The sequence below is a fragment of the Coffea eugenioides genome, chromosome 6, assembly GCF_003713205.1.
Source record: "Coffea eugenioides isolate CCC68of chromosome 6, Ceug_1.0, whole genome shotgun sequence".
Classification (NCBI taxonomy): Eukaryota; Viridiplantae; Streptophyta; class Magnoliopsida; order Gentianales; family Rubiaceae; genus Coffea; species Coffea eugenioides.
In genome coordinates, this window is record NC_040040.1 from 33457416 (window position 1) to 33471129 (window position 13714).

At 35.5% G+C, this 13714-nt stretch overlaps 1 pseudogene; it reads right to left on the reverse strand.

Annotated features, from left to right (window-relative positions):
* Positions 1 to 2301: 2301 nt before the first annotated feature.
* On the reverse strand, positions 2302 to 11932 carry LOC113774086 (annotated as a pseudogene).
* Between the last annotated feature and the right edge of the window lie 1782 nt (positions 11933 to 13714).

The window sequence follows — 13714 nt, forward strand, 5'->3', positions numbered from 1 at the left end:
AGATTAGTAGAGTTCTAGTGAAATCATGTCTTGCCAAAAATCGTAACTGAACTTTTCTCTTGTATTAGACTTTTTGTCAAATTTATGAACAATATTTGAGCCACATGGTTGTGAAATGGATTTTGTTTTTCATTTAGCTTGAGTAATGCATTTCTTAATTATTAAAGTTCACTTCCTTTTTCTGTGTATACTGTTGCTAATGGTTTAGGGTTGCTTCTGTTTTATAGATAAAATTTCTCGTCTGATTTGTGTTTGACTTATACCCTAAGGTGTATGATGTGTACAAACTATTTTTTGCTTGCATAAACTGTGATCCTGCAACTTCAGCATTGTTCTTCTATTTTCGCTGGGATCTGAATCCTGGATTGATTGATCATTGTTCTGTTTCCCTTCTGCTAATCCGTTGTTGAGTACCTTCTCTGTCAACTTAACAATATGAATCACCTGCATAATTAAGTCTAGCAGTTTGAAGCTAGCGTTTAAGGAATGAGATGTAAGAAAAGAATTTACAGGTGCAAAATTTTAAGCATTCGCTGTACATTTTCCTATGCATGTATTTTCCTGGATGGCTTTGTTAGTTTTTCCTGAGGGAGATGTGTAGGGCACATTTTTGCTTACATTAGACTTTACCTTCTCTCTTAACACATCAGAATTTTGATTAAGCTTGAAGGTGTTTGAATATGTCTTGATAATGAACTGAATTAGATTTTGCAAAACAGTATTTTGAGTGAGAGCAGGGCAGATTGTTCATTTAAATCATTATGGCTCCTTTTTTCGCATTTGAATTTTGATTAAACGCATCTTTATTTTTGGAGCTCCCTGCTTTTGAAATAGATCCAATTTCCTACAATAGCTTTTTTCATCATGTTCTAATTTCATGATATTGCCAAGACAAAATGCACTTTATTCTGGTAATGTACTTATATCGCACTTGTTATTCAGTGTTTTTATCAAGCATGAAAAGTAAAATTGCTTGCTAGTGATCTTGTGACTTTGGTGTTGATTCCTTAGTATGCATTTTGTTTTGGATTAGCTGATTTGGGGGTGATTTTAAAAAATATTACTATAATTGTATATATGAAAAATTTTCCTGTAGATGCTTTTGAAAGTTTTTTTGAGTGTATTTTCAGGGGGTTTTTTTAATGTGTTTGGGGTATTTTTAGAATTTATATATTTTTTAAAAAAGTTTACACCACCCATCGCTGCCACCCCCTCCCTCCTCCCTCCTCTCTTCATCTTTCTCCCTCTCTGTCTCTCTACTCCTCCTCCTCCTCTCTCCTTCTCCTTTCTCCCTCCTCTGTCTCCTCCCCTCCCTTGCCACCCCTTCCCCTCTCGTCTCCCATGCCCAGACCCCTCTCCACCTCAGATCTGGTCGCGATAGCCTTGGTTGTGACCTTCTGGTCACCACCTTTCTGGTCACAACCAGCAGAGGTGAAGGGGGGGGGGGGTCGAGGGGGAGGGGAGAGGGATGGTGGGGACGGGAAGGGGAGGAGGGAGAAAGGAGAAGCAGAAGGAAAGAGGAGGAGGAGGAGAGAGGAGGGGGAAGGGTGGTGGCAGTGGTGGAGGAGGAAGGGTGGTGGCGGTGGAGGGTGATAGGTGGTGGTGGTGGTAGGTAGTTTGTGGAAGAAGAAAGATGAAATTTTTTTTTTTTTAGGTATTACTTTCGGAGTTGTTTTTGAAGTTTATTACTGTAATTTTGAAGAGAAAAAACGGTTTTTCAAAAACTTGTTAGATCCAAACAGTTATATGTTAATATGAATCACCTGCTCCGTAGCAAACTTCTCTACATGAATGGTGAAGATTGAGCAAAATTATTATTGTTATTTTTTTCACCTAGGTTAGAACAGTCATATTATACAGTAAAATGTTGTCATTTTTCCACAGAATCACGCTGTAATTTGTGATACTGTGAATTGTTTTGGTATTGACGTTGACATTTTGTGCAAATTGTGACTTGAAGTCCCTTGTGACCTGTTCATGAAGCAGAACCCGTTTTCCATTTTAATTTTGTTTCATGCGACTTTTGCAGCAGAGCAATTTGCCAGTTTCATTAGTTATTAGAATCACGTTCTGCATAACTGATCCTTTTTTTTGCATCTAAGCTAGCTAAATAACCTAATTATCTAATCACAATTATGTCTAAATAATATAAAAATTAAACGCGAAACCTTGAAATTATAATAATTAAAAATTGAAAGATATCATATACTCAAGATACTATACAATATAAAAGCCATAAAAGAACTTCTAGACTCCAGAATCTCAAAATCATATGAATTTACTAGGCAATCTAAATAAAATTTATTCAAAAAGATTTAACATTAGATCTCTGTCTTCTTCCTCCTCTTCAACAGGTTCTTCTTTCTTCTCTCCCTTGGCAGCAGCAGCTACTGTGGCACGCAACTGCACTTGTTACAACAGCAAACTCGCTGGGATCCTGCAATTTATACCATTTCCCAAGACAAAATGAAACATTAGGTATATTGATGATCTTTGCATCTTACGCTTCTTATGCTTTTATATCAAGTCTTTCACATGCCTTCAGCAAGATTAGTTGACTTGCTTGAGAAATTAAGTTACATACCTTGAGGTACTCATTGACCTTATCAGCCTGTGAGAAGGAATACTCTGTCTCAACTGCAATGACCAAGCGCTCTTGTACCCATTAATCAAAATGTGAGGTGCAGCAGATAAGGATGGGTATGAAATCCCCAGTGCGAGAGAAGTTGCCATAGAAAGTCCCAGTGAGAACTTCTCAACTACATCATCTTCTGTCAGATTCAGCACATCAGGGCTAAAAACTGATCCATTGTCAAAAACGGACGGGACAACAAGACCATAAGAATCTTTATCACCGTTCTTAATGAGCTCTACAGCAGTAATGATTTCAACAGTTCCCTTGTTAATATTAGTTGGGATATTGAGAACCTGTAGACATTTATATAGTTAGGTAATCATTTATATATGCATATTTAACTTGAGTGACATCACCTTAGGTATATTCAAATTTTGATAATAGACTAGATTCACATGGACCCCATCTTAAAAACTATAAAAGAACTTACTTGTGGATCTCAGAATTTATGTGATATGATCCATGTAGCTCATAATTACATAAGGGAATTTTTTCCTTAAACATATTGATGTCATAAAAAGCAAATTGGGTAAGGGACTGGACAAGTGCAATTAGACTCTCTTGAGGAGTCTAGGGATGAGATTTAGAAATGAATCTCAATCTCATCTTTCTACTTGTCTTACAAGCCCACTTGAAATTCTTAAAAGCCCACAAGATAGCAAATGTAAACTCCAAAACGTTACAGCTATTAATACTAGCTATTGAGGCACATTTGATGCATGTGCAACTTGTCAAAAAAAATTTTTAATTGAAAGAATCACAAAAATAGTGCAAGTGAATATAACTATTTGATGTAATATGTAATAAAAAGTGTATTATATAGAAATATGTACAATTGGAAGTAAAAAATCATTGGTAATGGAGAATGTGAGAATTGGAGGGAGTTAGTTGTGGTTGAGTAGGATTTGTGTATCAATTGATAATATAGATAAGGGTTAATGGATAATAAAGATGAATAATAGATTTAAGAGTTAATGGATAATAAAGATAAAGGTAAATTTAGAAACAAATAAAGTTAACACCAAGTTAACTACATATACAGAATTTATTATTGTAAAGACTAGTGCACAGTGCACACCTAATGTATGTGCAATCAAAAAATACATAATATTTATGGTCAAATATTTTAAATAAAATTTTTATTACTGAACCAAACGTTAATCTTTTAAATATTTTCCATAAAATAATTTTGTATTGGTAGTTATAATATTTAGGATTAGTTATGTTGAAAATATATATTTTTATAGGATTAATCTTTCCTACACTGGCATGAATCCAACGGTGATAGTGTATACACTGTCAGTGTATATAAGATTTACTCTTAGTTAAATAGTTAAAAGTAAAAATAGATAGGTAGTTATAGGTAGTTAAAGTAAAAATAGTTTTTCTAAGGGTAAATTCACAAATTGACAATAAATGTTAACCCTGATGTTAACATCAAATCCCTTCCTCAGGCTTTATATATAGTACAAATGTGATCCTATAATCATTAAATATCACTTGAATTTCTACCAAAATTAGACGTTAGGAATGCCAATATAAATTATTAACTGTTATTTCTTGAAAAATAATTAAGTCATATAATTCTGATACTTGAAATTTTACTTGGAAGAAAGATGTCTGCGATGGATCAAGTCCAGTATTCAAGTCAACTGCAGCAATCAAACCCACACGAGCAGGGGCGCCAACCTGATTCACATACGATAATGAATGCACAAATATTAAAACAGTACCAAAAAAAAACCACGGAAATATAAACTTTGCGAGGCGAAATTTGCATATTGTGTTTTTTTTTTTTTGTTTTTCTTTGGATTACATGCTTTTATTTGGTGAATGATAAAGGATTATTATACTTCATTGCCTCTTTTAATTTATTGCATATTGTTTTTCATGGGGTGATATACAACTTAGTCCAACTAGTAGAGCGTGTGGCATAAATTGAGTGATAAAGAGGGATTTGTGTGCAAAAGGGATATTTTGTGACAATAAGAGATATTTTGTACTTAGAGATATTATGTGGCCAAAGATATTTTGAAAAATTAGATATATATCATTTATATTTGTGCCATTTGTCAAATGGATAACCAAAGCTTTGACCAAGACTCCAAATTAATTAGCCTTTCTTCTTCTTGGAAGATCAACTCAATTCCATTTTCCCTACTTCTTGTTCCAGCCGAGAGGGAAAGGAGAGAGTTGAGAGAGCCTTGTGTCCAAGTTGAGAGATTTCCAGCTATAAAACAAGTTTCTACTACTAGTTTCTTCTTCAATCCAACCTCAACCAAACATACATCAAAAGCCCTCTAAAGTATATGAAAAGAAATGAAGTTTCCAAGTCATGTTACCTTTAAAACAAATTAGAAGTTAAGGTCAAACAAGTTGGAAATGGAAGCAAGACTCAAGCTTTCTCTTAACTTTCTCTCTCTAGTTCCTCTCAGCTGATGTGGAGGCAAGACGAGAAATTTCTTGGCTTTCTCTCCAATTTTCCCTCGGCTGGAGTGGAGGCAAGACAAGAGAAGACTTTGGTTAATTTCTTCTCTCTCTCTCTCTCTCTCTCTCTCTCTCTCTCTCTCTCTCTCTCAGTTGAGCTAAAGGAAAAGATCAAGAAGTCTCTCTCAATTCTCTCCTCTCCCTCTCGGCTAGAACAAGAAGTAGGGAAAATGGAATTGACTCGATTTTCCAAGAAGAAGAAAGGCTAATTAATTTGGAGTCTTGGTCAAAACTTTGGTTGCCCATTTGACAAATGAAACAAATACAAATGATAATATCTAATTTCTCAAAATATCTTTGGCCACATCACATCTCTAAGCACAAAATATCTCTTATTGTCACAAAATATCCCTTTTGCATACAAATCCCTCTTTGTCACTCAATTTATGCCACACGCCCTACTAGTTGGACTAAGTAGTATATCACCCCATGAAAAACAATATGCAATAAATTAAAAGAGGCAATGAAGTACAACAATCCTTTATCATTCACCAAATAAAAGCATGTAATCCAAAGAAAAACAAAAAAAAAACACAATATGCAAATTTCGGGTCATCATACAATATGCAAATTTCAGGTCCTCACACAACTTGAATCTTCAAATCTAGAAATTTTTGCAGGAAGCTCTGTGCAATTTTGGAAAATTGGTTATAACTTCGTATAGGAAAGTCAGAATTGAGTTTCGTTTGTTGCGTTTGAAACTAGACTCATAGAGCTTCCAACGGTATAAAATCAAGGTTTGGTTCAATTTTTATAAATACCAACAAATTTGCGAAGTTCTTGAAAATCATAACTGTTTTGTTTCTGCACTTCTAATAGCAGTGATCTTTAAACTGAAATTTGACTAATCTATGAGCTAAATTTCATGAGAATGTCTTCTAAATCCTATTAGTGCTTTGAGTCTATTTTCTAACGGTGTAAGTTTGTGACAGCCCCACCTCCCCCTAACGCGAACCAGAGGGTTCGGCGGGCCGCCTGCCCAGCTCTCGCCGGGACTCAGTCGCTCACTACAGTTCTCAAACAAATATAAGATAAATCTCAATATAACTCAAATGAATTACAAGATAAATCTCAAATATTACATCAAATTCTCCAATAAATAATTACATATCAAAAGCGAAGCGTCCATGCTTCCACTGCGCCACTCTGATCCATGATCCAACTATTATACAAGAGGAAGTCCAAATTCAAAGTACACATGAGATAATTCATCCGATCACAGGAATAAGTACTACAAGCCTTCCTTCGCCTTGAGCCCTGTGGAAGGGAATAAAATATTTTTGAGGTGAGCTAGAAGCTCAGCGAGTAACCAGTAAAATCAGTAATCAAATCGGTTTAACAATAGTTCATTTCAATGATGTCATAAATCAATGATGTCATAATTCAAATGATAAGTCCAGAAACAATTACAACATTTACAAAACATTAAATATGGAGTATCAATAATTCAAGAAACATTTACAATGGAAAGCGATAGTAACATTCATGAAAAGGATACGGGCCCACATGGAGCCAAATATTCGCGCGCTCGCTCGTTCTCCTGCCATTTCCCCTTATTCCTCCAATTATTTGAAAATTTCATTTTGTGAATAAACCCTCGTTTGTTCGTTCATTTCATTCACCCTTTCCTGGACATTGTCTAGGCTCCACCAACCTCCACCAACCTAGAAAGGTAATACTCGAGTATACCAAAATGTTCACCCAGGTCACCATATCGCCCGACCAAGTCCGCTTCTGACTTGAGTTGATCGGTAACAAGGGGCAGTGGCCAGTTCAGCCAAAAGGCTTACATTCATGCGCAACTAGCATTTAATCATTAATCATTGAAAATTTCACATTTATTTAGGTCGAGTGCGATAAAGTACACACTCGCCTAGAAAACTCGTTTTAACAATCATTGAAAGCACTTAACACATTATCAATCAATAATAACAAGCCAATAAGTCAAGGAAATATAACAAACCAGGAACACTCACATGCAAGCACGCATGATATGCAAGAAAACAGTTCAAAAGTAAATAATGCAGGAAAACAGTTCAAAAGTAACTTTGGAAACAGTTCAAAAGTAAATAATGCAGGAAACGGTTCATAAATAACTTTAGAAATAGTTTGAGGTCACTCACCTCCATGGCTCAGAAATCATCCATCATATAACATTGCCTTGCTCAAATCCAAGTCTTAGATCACAAACTCAATGCAAACAAATCCCTTCAAAGTTCGGACAGCACTTCCCTGAATTTGCTAACTTTTCCAGCCATCATGGCTTCATTATTTCCTCAGCCAGTCCCAAAGTCACACGAAATATAAATTCTTCACAACGGCCGTTCAATAGGCTCCCAATAGTACAAGTACAATTCAAGCTCTAAAATATTCCAATAAGCACAATAAGACTCGATTACAAGTCAGAAACCAATTCCAAAATACCACCAAAAATAGGGCTCCATAAGAATGTATAAGCACTAGGAGTAACCAGGAAAAATCCGGAAATGATTTAGCTTTAACCCTGAAAAAAACAGTTTTGACGTCATTTTGCGGTAATGGCACCAAAGGCGCTACGATTGTCGGATGAAGGTACAGAGATACACCGTTTCGAAGCTAAGAGATAGGGATACAATATTACAGAGGTCACTCAACCAGTTTCGAGTGCTAACCAGGTCAAAAATGTAAGATACTACACCAGACCGCCAAAAATAGATTCACAGAACGCATTCTAGCGGAAACATCATAAATCAGGCTACCTAAGTCCAAATCCAGAAATTCCAAAACCAGCTGAAAGCTAAGAAACAGGGGTAAATTTCATCAGAAGACCTCAACAACCAATTCGGAAGCAATTCCAGCCAAAACAACCAATTACAGGCGCAATTCTTACATTCGGGTAAAACCAGGACAGCATGACAGCAAGGATAATTTCGACTTTTCTCATTCTACGCTACTCCGATTGACCTGAATTTTGTAGGCACCTCTAAAATGTCATTCCCTACAACTTTCATGTTTTAAGCCAAGGCCAATTCGGCCTCTAACTAGGAGCTATAAATTCGGGCAGAATGTATTCATCATAACCCTAACTTTCCAAAATTTCTTCCAAAACAGAAATTGGTTGCAATTAACCACTTTTCCCACCTCCTAGAGTCATTATATACCATTTCCAATCATCATAGATAGCCACACAATCATGCTCATATTAAAACAGAAAAATCCCCAAAAATAATAAAACTTCATCACTTCAACCACAAATCAAGAAATAATCCATAAACTTGCATCTCATACTACCACTAATCATGATTTAAGCATCAATTAAGGGAGGAGGGTGGTTCTTCACAACTTACCTTAGAAATAAGAGAGAGGGAGCAATAGGTTCTCTTAGCTTTCCAAATAACTCCACAAATCAACTCACAAACACTAAGTGAAGAGGTTTTATGGAGAGATTGCAAGATTAAATGGTTAGATTGTTGAACTTGAGCAAGATTGAAGCCAAAAATTGAAGAGTTTTCTTTCTTTTCTTGCCTTGAAGAAGTCGGCCAAGAGGAAGACAAAAATGAGGAATTTTGGTGAATTTTTAGTTATTTAAGTCAATTGGTAAGACATGGAATAGTAATCAAATGGTCCACCCAATAGCCAAGTGACACTTGTCACTTAATTTAATGCTTGCCTAACTTTTATCTCTCTCATACCAATCCACTTAGCATCCTCTACTTATCTCTTAACACCCGATAAATTAATTCCAGTATCCAAAACTTAACCTAGTTGGCCGAATTTTTCCAAACTTTTCGCACTAGTGGGTCCCACGTCCGGTATATGCTCTTAATTTCTCAAAAACTATCCGATACTAGAAAAATCATCCAAAAACTATATTTACTCATAAAAATTATTTTCCCAATTTCTCACATCAATAAAATATGGAAAAACGTGCAATTATAAAAAAAAATAAAATCGAGTACTTTAAAACAAAATTACAGGCTCTCACACTTATACTTTTCGGGGCGTCACAAAGTTTTGTGATTTTTCGACCTACGGAACTCAAGTTATATCTTTTCAAAAAAATATCACCAAAGCTAGGAATTTTATCAAATGGATTGAGTGGGATTTGGAAAACTTTGGAATACTTTTCTGGGTTTTAAACCTAATTTTCTTTGATTAAATCTTGCTTATTTTGATTTGAAATATTTAGTGGCATTTTGACCTTAGCATGCATGAAATATTTCACTTGATTGGAGTAAGAAAACTTGGTGATTTTGAAAAGGAAAAAGTTCATCTTCCTTGGCTGTTTTCTAAGTTTCTTTGAGCTTGTGAAGGATGACTTGATACTTGAGTTGTTGTTGCTTTTCTTAGCATATGAAGCACGTTATATGTCTTGTTCATTGTTAGATATGTTAGCTATGGTGTATTTACGCACATACCACTAAAAAAAACATTGAACTAGCATGTACGTGACTTTTCCGTTGTTATAAACAAGAAAAACCTTATATCCGTGAACTTTGGGGCTGATTTTTATGATTTAAACCTTGAATTTAGATGAACTATTAAGGCCCTATTGCTTTTCAAAAATTTTTCTATACATGTGATGGACTACATGTTGAGCTCTTGATTTGAAAGAGTGAAACATAAGCAGAACTTTTGAGAAAAGTGGACGAATTTAACTTTCTTGTGATATATTTGATGGTTGGAATCGACGTACATGTATGTAATTATATTTGGTCTCAGGACTCCAAAATAGGCAAGAAGATGAGCCTAGGCGGAAGTGTAAAGTTCATGTTTGATTGGTGAGTGTTCCAAGTGCTTGTGAATGCTTGAGTGGCATGCTTGCTTGCTTGAATGACATGTTCGCTTGATTGGCATGCTAGTACTTGAATTAATGTTGATTGGGTAAGTGTGTAATTTATCACACTTATCATATCTTAACTGAAACTGTTATTTTGTCTCAAGTAAAATGATCTACCTGTGAAATGATTTACTTGTACTTGACCTGAATGTCAATTGGGTTGCTATCCCATTGACTCCGTTGCGTGCTCGGGGCCCCAAAACTCTATTGGCTAGTTGGTCGAGTCGAGCCAGTAAGGCTTGGTCGATGAGATCAATGAACCATGGGTCTTGTATCTTGAACTTGAACCGATATACTCGAGTATTACCTCTACTGTTTATCGTGTTTGGCGTGCGGGCCCAGTAGGGGGATGAACGGTGGAAGGAAACTAGAGTGAAGTGGAGTTCTACTGGATATTGTTACTATATGTTATGGTTGACGGAGAGTCAACGGATCTCAGACAAACTACTGTGGAACCTGCTCCCGAGAGCAGACTGTATCCTTATGCATGAAAGTGTTAACCGCTTATCTGACTTGTTTACTTGAAATGTGAATGACTTATCTTGTGACCATCTAGTTGCTTGGATTTGAGCTTGTTTTGAGCTTGTGATGTATGTAACTGCCAACTTGCTATTTTGTTTGTATGGTTTCTTGGAACCTCGCTGGGTTTTTAACTCATTCCTTTAGTTGTTTTCCTTAACAGGCATTGACAACGTGGAATCAAGGAAATAGATAGCTCGAGAGTTGACATCCTGCTTTAAGTAACTTGCTATTTTAGTTATACTTACTGATTTGATAAATGACTGGGACTTGTATTTTTATCCGTTTGGTTGTATATATAAGTATAGATATGGAATGTTGGTTGGTTTGTAATGTTTAACCATGGAATTTGATGTTTACCTTGGAGTTAATGCTATTGGAGTTTGGAAATTGTAATTATTTTTTTGAGATTCGTGAGTGAATCCTATTGAGAATTGGGCAGGCGATCCGCCAAACCCTGGGATACGCCCTAGGGGGAGGTCATCACAAACCTAACATGGAATAAATCAAAAGATTTCTCTTATGTGCAAGTAATTTATCCGTTGATCAAAGTTTGCAACAAAAAAAAAGAGGAAAGAAAAAAACCTGTTTTGTTGCAAGCGAACAGAAAGAAGCCCCCTTAATTGCGTTAGACTTTGGCAGAATTGTGTTTTATGGACTTGCATATGTCGTCGTTTTCATTCAGCAATTTGATTTGGCAGGAACAAAATTTAATGAAGTTATATAAGTGTACACCAAATCCTGTAATAAACGCAACAACGGTACTACTATGTCAAAATCCAACCGCAGCTAGCTGAGTCTGTGTTTGGGTATTAAGAATCCAACCGCAGCTAGCTGAGTCTGTGTTTGGGTATTAAGACTAGAGATATCCCATGAATCCCTTCAACGTACTTATTGAAAGCCAAAAAGAAAAAAAACAAGAAAAAACAAATAAAGTGGAAAATATAACAACACATACCTGCAAATCATAAGCATAATCATAAGACTGTAAATGTGATCATCTTAATTTTTGCTGAACTAAAGAAGCTTTATATTGATAGTCTGCAGATTCTTTCTTTATCAAGATGCTTAATTTATAACGATACAAATAAACAATAAAGTCGTCCATCTAACATTCAAACAGCATTCCAAGTATAGACTTCATGCACTTGCACATGCACTTGAACATCAACAATAATTAAAACGATCAACCGGAAATACAAGAAAAAGGTCCTTTATCACAAATCAAGAACATATAAACAAAGATTTAATGTTTTTTGTCCACAAATTTTAAAATCCACAATTACCTTGTACTTTGAAACCTCTTCACTTATTTCCTTCAAATCACCCTTAGTGAAGATCAATCCCACGTTTCCCTTAAAATAAAAACACACATATTTCAGTTCCGATCAGACTAACATAAATAAATATCTAAAACTCAATTCACTTGACTCGCCTTAGGTTTAAGAAATTACACTTACCTCTCTTGACATAGTAAAGTACCTATAATGTGAGAATCCGAAAATTTTCATGTTTTATTTAAAATTAGTGCATGTTACACTTTATTTTCTTTTGTTAATGATTGATTTGTATGTCCAAATTTTCCCTTTTAATAAACGAGTGAATCGATAAACACCTTAGGAGAATTGTATCATTTATACCATAAAACATTAGTATTAGTTGAGATTTGATGTGGTGGAAAACAAAAGGGAGGAAACACACGAAGTCTCCTTGTATAACAAGTGTTAGTACACTTGTCTTTGCTTGCAAAGTTGCTGTATGTTTAAAAGAGAGTCACCAAGCTTCAAGTATTAATCACAAGACGCATCAGCTCCTACCTACTTCCATAAGATGACCAAGAGGAATGTAAACTACTAGTACACTTGTCTTCCTCCATAGCTGTTGCAAATTTAAGGAGAAGAGTCATCAAACTTCAACGTCCGCTACATGAAACATTAACTTCTATTACCTTCCATTCGAAACCGAGAGTATGTTAGAACCAAGAGATGGAGGAGCATTTGCCTTTTGTCTGCCGTTAACAACCGAGAGATAGAGTAGAATGAAATGAAAATTCCTTCTCTTCCTTTGCCTGTCCAAAACCGAGAGAGACAACAAGAAAAACTAGGAACTCTTTTCTTTCTTCTACCGTGAACACCAGCCAAGAAAACAAGGAAACTCTAGCTTATTTAGCTAAGGAATCGAGAGAGAGGGAAAGCTGAAATTTTACAGTCCACAACGTGAAGAAACAAGAGGTAGTTAACTAAGCTTTCTTCAATTTCCTTCCACTTTCAATTAGTAATGTTTTAAATTAAGTCAGAACCAAGAAAAGAAGAAAGTTTACTGAGGAGAGGTTCATCAAAGCTGGAAAATTTGTTTAAAGTTTCTACATATTACCCGAAGTTGTTAAACCGCAAACTTCTGGTTGTTTGCCTTCCAAAACCTGTTAGATTTTGACTTCATGCATTATATATGCTCCCAAGTTTACATATTTGGCATGTATGCAGTATTGTAAGAAAATGCGGAAAAAACCGTGCTGATGACCCTGAGTTCATTCTGCTTGAAACCGACAGAGTAAAGTGTAGAATTTCAGCTTTGTCGCTTGAAAATTTCGTTAGTTTGGGTAGAAACTTTTTTTCATATACCAGTTTCATCCTAATATAGTCATGCATGTGATATTTGAGAGGTTAAATGTAAGAAAAGATAGACTTGTGAGCAATATCAAGGCTGGAAATTTTCGGCACAGCAGAACGAGAGGAAAAAGCTGCAGTTTTGGTTCTTTACTCCAAAAATTTTGTTTAGATTATAACTGGAATTCATGCTTTATGCCCTGTATAATGTTTCTAGGGTATTGCATATGAGTTTCTATGGTGAAAATTAGATTTTATAGCTGGTTTCTTGCTGGAAATTCCAGTTTTGTCCTAGAGGAAAGAAAGCTTGATTTTTCAACCCTTCCTACGAAATTTCTAAGAGTTTAAGTTAGGAAACTCCTGTTATATGTTTAATACCATCTTCATTTAGTGTTGCATGCTAGTTTTCCTATGTGGAAATTCATTTAATGGGACTGGAGTGGCTATATAAGAATTGTATGGCTGTGAGACTATTGTTAGTTGCCCGATTGGGAGTCTCGCTGCAATTCTTGTTATAAAATAGAGGTTTTTGGAAAGTTTTGCTAGATTTTCGAAGTTGCATGTTTTCATTTCAGTGTTTAGATGATTGCATGTTGGATTTGGTTAATAACTTGGTAGACTAAATGAAAATCTTGGAAGATACATGGC